The sequence below is a fragment of the Manis javanica genome, chromosome 1, assembly GCF_040802235.1.
Source record: "Manis javanica isolate MJ-LG chromosome 1, MJ_LKY, whole genome shotgun sequence".
Classification (NCBI taxonomy): domain Eukaryota; kingdom Metazoa; phylum Chordata; class Mammalia; order Pholidota; family Manidae; genus Manis; species Manis javanica.
In genome coordinates this window covers 62,257,974-62,264,370 of record NC_133156.1, presented here as the reverse complement: position 1 = coordinate 62,264,370, position 6,397 = coordinate 62,257,974, and the positions used below count along the sequence as shown (strand labels likewise).

Here is a 6,397-nt window from a genome sequence, read left to right as displayed (position 1 = left end):
CAAGGCCATGTTAAGAGGAAAGTATATTGCAATACAAGCCTACGTTAGGAGAGAAGAACAATCCCATATAAGTAGTCTAAACTCACAATTAATGAAACTAGAAAAATAAGAACAAATGCGGCTCCAACTTTCTAGAAAAATACAACCTTCCATGGCTGACCAAGAAGGAAACAGAAAATCTGAACACACCAATTACCAGTAAAGAAATTGAATTGGTAATCAAAAACCTACCTAAGAACAAAATCTCTGGACCAGATGGATACACTGCTAAATTTTATCAAACATTTAGTGAAGACCTAATACCCATTCTTCTTAAAGTTTTCCAAAAAATAGAAGAGGAGGGAATACTTCTAAACTCATTATATGAGTCCAGCATCACTCTAATACCAAAACCAGGCAATGACACCACAAAAAAGAAACATAGATCCAAAAATTCTAAACAAAATATTAGCAAACCTAACTCAAAAATACATGATCAAGTAGGATTTATTCCGGGGATACAAGGATGGTACAACATTAAAAAATCCATCAATATCATCCACTACCACAACAAAAAGAAGGACAAAAACCACAGGATCATCTCCATAGATGCTGAAAAAGCATTTGACAAAATTCAACATCCATTCATGATAAAAATTCTCAACAAAATGGGTAGAGAGGGCAAGTACCTCAACATAATAAAGGCCATATATAACAACCCCACAGCCAAAATTGTACTTAACAGCGAGAAGCTGAAAGCTTTTCCTTTAAGATTGGGAACAAGACAAGGATGCCCACTTTCCCCACATCTATTTAACATAGTACTGGAGGTCCTAACCACAGCAATGAGACAGCACAAAGAAATAAAGGGCATCCAGATTGGCAAGGAAGAAGTTAAACTGTCCCTGTTTGCAGATGATATGATATTGTACATAAAAAACCCTAAAGAATCCATTTCAAAACTACTAGATCTAATATCTGAATTCAGCAAAGTTGCAGGATACAAAATTAATACACAGAAATCTGCGGCATTCCTATTCACTAATAATGAAGTAGCAGAAACAGAAATCAGAAAAATAATTACATTCACAATTGCATGATAAAGAATAAAATACGTAGGAATAAACCTAACCAAGGAAGTGAAAGACCTATCCTCTGAAAACTGTAAGACACTCATGAGAGAAATTAAAGAAGATACCAATAAATGGAAACACATTCCATGCTCATGGATAGGAAGAATTAATATTGTCAAAATGGCCATCCTGCCTAAAGCAGTCTATAGGTTCAATGCAATTCCTATTAAAATACCAACAGCATTCTTCAACAAACTAGAGAAAATTGTCCTAAAATTCATATGGAACCACAAAAGACCCGAATAGCCAAAAGAATACAGAGAAGGAAGAATAAAGCAGGAGGAATTATGCTCCCCAACTTCAAGCTCTACTACAAAGCCACAGTAATCAAGACAATTTGGTACTGGCACAAGAACCAGACCCATAGACCAATGGAACAGATTAGAGAGCCCTGATGTAAACCCAACCACATATGGTCAATTAATATATGATAAAGGAGCCATGGACATACAATGGGGAAATGATAGCCTCTTCAACAGCTGGTGGTGGCAAAACTGGACAGCTACATGCAAGAGAATGAAACCCCATACATAAAAGTAAACTCAAAATGAATTAAAGACTTGAATGTAAGTCATGAAACTATAAAACTCTTAAAAGACAACATAGGCAAACATCTCCTGAACATAAGCAAGAGCAACTTCTTCCTGAACGCATCTCCTTGAGAAAGGGAAACAAAAGCAAAAATGAACTCATGGGAGTACACCAAACTGAAAAGTTTCTGTACAGCAAAGGACACCATCTACAGAACAAAAAGGAATCCTACAGTATGGGAGAATATAGTTGTAAATGACATATCTGACAAGGGGTTGACATCCAAAATATATAAAGAATTTACACACCTCAACACCCAAAAAGCAAATAACCTGATTAACAAATGGGAAGAGGATATGAAGAGATAATTCTCCAAAGAAGAAATTCAGATGGCCAACAGACACATGAGAAGATGCTCCACATCACTAATCATCAGGGAAATGCAAATAAAATCCACAATGAGATATCACCTCACACCAGTAAGGATGGCCAGCATGGAAAAAACTAAGAACAACAAATGCTGGCAAGGATGTGAAGAAAGGGGAACCCTCCTATACTGCTGGTGGGAATGTAAATTTGTTCAACCATTGCAGAAATCAATATGGAGGAGGTTCCTCAAAAAACTAAAAATAGAAATACCATTTGACCTGGGAATCCCACTCCTTGGAATTTACCCAAACAATACAAGTTCTCAGATTCAAAAAGACATATGCACCCCTATCTCAGCACTTTTCACAATAGCCAAGATATGGAAACAACCTAAGTGTCTATCAGTAGATGAACACAATGGAATACTATTCAGCCATAAGAAAGAAACAATCCTACCATTTGCAACAACATGGATGGAGCTGGAGCACATTATGCTCAGTAATAAGCCAGGCAGAGAAAGAGAAATGCCAAATGATTTCCCTCATTTGTGGAGTATAACAATGAAGAAAAACTGAAGGAACAAAATGGCAGCAGACTCAGAGACTCCAAGAATGAACTAGTGTTTACCAAAGGGGAGGGGTGTGGGTGGGTGGGTGGGGAGGGAGAGAATGAGACTAAGGGGTATTGTGTTTAGTACACATGGTGTGGGGGATCACAGGGAGAACACTGTAGCACAGAGAAAGCACATAGTGAATCTGCGGCATCTTGCTGCACTGATGGACAGTGACTGCATTAGGGTATGGGTGGGGACTTGATAATATGGGTAAATGTAGTGACCACATTGTTTTTTCATGTGAAACCTTCATAGGAGTGTAAATCAATCATACCTTAATTAAAAAATAAGAAAAAAAAGAGACATAAGCAAAAAAAAAAAAAATTCACCTGACACCTAACCTATGCACTATTGCTAGCCAGTTACCTTATTTCTTCAGTTCAGTTGTGATGTCCACAACACTCCTGTTGGTGACATTTTGTATAGTGAAGACTGATTTCCAGCTCTGTAGCAGGTTTGTACTCCTGCTGGAATTTCTGGGCCTTCCGTTCATTAAGATCCCAATGAATGGGTCATCTTTGGTAAAGCCTTACTCAAGTTCTTTGGGCAAAAGCAGCTCTTTTGGGCTCCCTTGGGCTTCCCCAGATAACTAACATTCTGCAACTATTCCTGTTGTACTGTATTCTAAACATTTGTGTACATACTTCTTTCTTCCACTAGATGGCAATCACATCAGAAGTACAAAATTAAAATCTTTTTATTACATCTTTTACAGAGCGGAGGTACAAAAACATTAATTGAGTAAGTGATGACAGGAACGAATTTTAGCTTCTACTGTAGAGTGGAATACACAGAAATATATAGTATACTGAGATCTATATATGTCAACGTAGACACAGATATAAAAACATGGTATTTAGAAACAGCAATGATCTTACTCTCATGTGAGACCTCTGTGCTTACTTATGAAGGCATGATAAAAAGGGTGGAGACTATTGATATTTCTGCTTCCAAAGTGACTTCCCAGCAGCTCCTTTTGGCAGACGCTCCTGGCACGGGAAACCAACAGCTGCTCCCATCTGCAAGGGCTCTTCCCTGATGTGGCTCCACCGGCAGCGGGTCCCTGCACTGAAACTCCAGGGCGGCAGCAGCTTGCAGGCACTGCTTCCCTCATTCTTCCTCCGTGCCTGCTCTCTGATCTTGAATTGTGACCAATTCAAGGGGCAGGTCGTAGCAGGCTCCAGAGTCCTTTGGATAGTTCCACAGTGAAACCATTCTTTTCAAGGGGCAAGTTCAAAAGTATGAAGATAAAAAATATCAGAAGTTGTAGAACATGGTGCTATATATTGTCTGTAGTTCCCTATGGTCTACACAATGCTTCCTGAGGTTTAGGGGGCATCCCTTTGAAGGTGTCAGTTTGAATATCTTATACTAATCCGCAGTGACTGGCAGAACACAGCCTAATGAAGATTTTACTACCTTGATTTTATCTCATCTCATGTAACAGCACACAACTCCCCCTTGTGGTAAAAGCACTGAGGTTCTTCTGGGGGTTTCCTTACCTAGTATCAGCTCCCGCGCTGGAGGTGGAGAGAACCGAGACCCACCAACCCCGTTGTTCAGAGGGTCAGACTCTTCTGTATTGCAGATTCTATGTTGATTCAAGCAGTAGAGTTCAGGGATTTCACCTATATATATCTACGTATTAAAAAAGATAAATTGTTTTTCTGTTGGCCTTGGTAAAGATAAAGGATTATGTTATCTTTAGCTCCTCATGGCAACTTTGGGAAGAGTGAGAATAAGTGTGTGAGTGTGTGTGAGCGAGACACTGGAAAATAATATTTGAATACCTGGACTTAACTGGCCTGACCAACTCTACTCACAGGCTTCTGTTATGTGGTTCAATAAATTACTTTATTCTTACTCTTTTTCATATTCTTATTTGCATAAGCTAGTTTGAGTTAGGTTTAACCAAAACTGCTCAACTAATTGATCAGGAAACTAAGGGACTGATGGAAACGCCAAACCCCACTTACTCATCTTTTCTTAGGTAGCAACCACATACACAGGTAACCAGAATTCCTAGGACAGTTTTACTCCAAATGTTTCTTATTTCCCCTTTTAATATATTTTTAATTCTCACATTTTATGCTTTGTTATTTTCTTTCAGAAATACATGGTAATTATGCCCATGGGGCACAAGGACACCAATAAAGACCAAGTTTCCCCAGAGTTATAAATCTTTTATAAATCTTATTACAAAAGGGATTAATGACAGCTGTTCCTACACACACAATTGTTGTGAAAATTAATTAGCATTAATAAAAATGGAAAAGTACATACATCAAATAATAGTATATCAGTTTACATAGTATATAAAATAGAAAGGGTATATAAATGTATGGTTTCAATACCATTATTCCTATGAATAACTTCACAATGAGTGCGAGGTTTGTGGATGGCCATGTTTCCCTTGGTGCAGCTTAAGCCTTGGAAACTGTCTATATCGTGACAGCACTTAGCAGTTTTGTTGCATGCAGAATGCCATTTGTTGGCTACTTGATCTGGACATGGTCCTCAGGACAGTTCCAGCTTAGAACCCTTTATGAAAATCAGGTTGCTCCTGCATGGAAGGAAAAATGGAAGATGTTCATCCAGATAATTCAACCCCAGATAATTCAGATAATTCATATTATAAGTAAATTTCTGGAGAATAATAGTTACTTGCTTTGTATTTTTGTACTTAATGTGCAGATGGACTTAATATTTATGTGATCTTGTTTGAACTTCATAATAAAGCCCCTAGTTTCTCATTGTCTAGGATGTAAGGGTTCAGAAAGGGCCTGGTGAAGTCATTTCCTTATTCATGTATAAGTTGGGGTGCAAGGAAAGCAACTTCAGTCTTTCCTGGGAAGTCTTTCTAGATCCAGTCATCACTCTTAGGAGAATGACTATGAGAAGGACAACAAAAACTTAAGAGTCTTACCATTTCATCCTCTTATTTTTCACACAAATAAATCACACCTCAGAAAACCTCATTGGCACACCGATATCACTTGCTGCTATAATCCTTTACCCTGTTCTCTATCACTCTGTTCCAAATTCTGTTGCACTGGGGATATTAGGCAAGATTTGGGCACACATAGATGAAACTTTAGTTTTAATAATCACATATTTAACTCACTCTATGTATATTTAAACACTATAACATATTTATGGTTTCACAAGTAGTAGTTAGGGCAAGTTAAAAATAGGAGACAGAGTTGGCTTATAGAAGGATTAAACAAAATTAAAAATTACATGTGACAAGTGTATGTTTATGGCCAAAAATTATAAATGTGGTCTGAAAATGGCTGAAATCTGAAAAAGAATTCTCTTCATGACATGTGGTGTGACAAAATATATGTGTATATATATATTGAGTATAGGAAAAATTATTTCAACGATATAAACATAAAATAACTTCAATTTTGAAAAGTTGATTCTATTGAAAATAATAAAATTACATGAAAATATAAGACAAAGTATGTATCAAGTAAACAAAGTTGTTAATGTTTAAAATTTTCTAATATTGAACCTCAATTTTTCAAGAATTCCATTTTCTTAAAAATTATGAGCTCTTTTTTCCACCATATATTGGAAAGAATAAATAAGTTATTTGAATAATTGAGAGAAATTAAACTTATTCATTAGCTAGTGATGATTTTTCTAACTATTAATTTATTCACTTGAAAGGAATTATTGAGGGATCTTCATGTGTTGGTAATGATTCTAGGTACTTGGACTACAGCAGTGAGTAAAAAGTAAAAATATTATATTTGCTGGTATGGGG

General features: G+C 36.9%; 1 long non-coding RNA gene across 3 annotated transcripts in view; it reads right to left on the bottom strand.

Moving 5' to 3' along the window:
- Window positions 1-3,292: 3,292 nt before the first annotated feature.
- The window catches only part of LOC108405134 (uncharacterized), a 198,294-nt gene continuing 195,189 nt past the window's right edge, over window positions 3,293-6,397 (bottom strand). For 2 of the 3 annotated variants that reach the window (XR_005059561.2, XR_012129932.1), the window contains exons 5-6: window positions 4,980-5,188; window positions 3,293-4,263 (exon numbers count right to left, since the gene is read on the bottom strand). This is a non-coding gene — a long non-coding RNA (uncharacterized lncRNA). The remainder of the gene's footprint in view (window positions 4,264-4,979; window positions 5,189-6,397) is intronic. The other variant, XR_005059563.2, reaches the window with a different exon arrangement.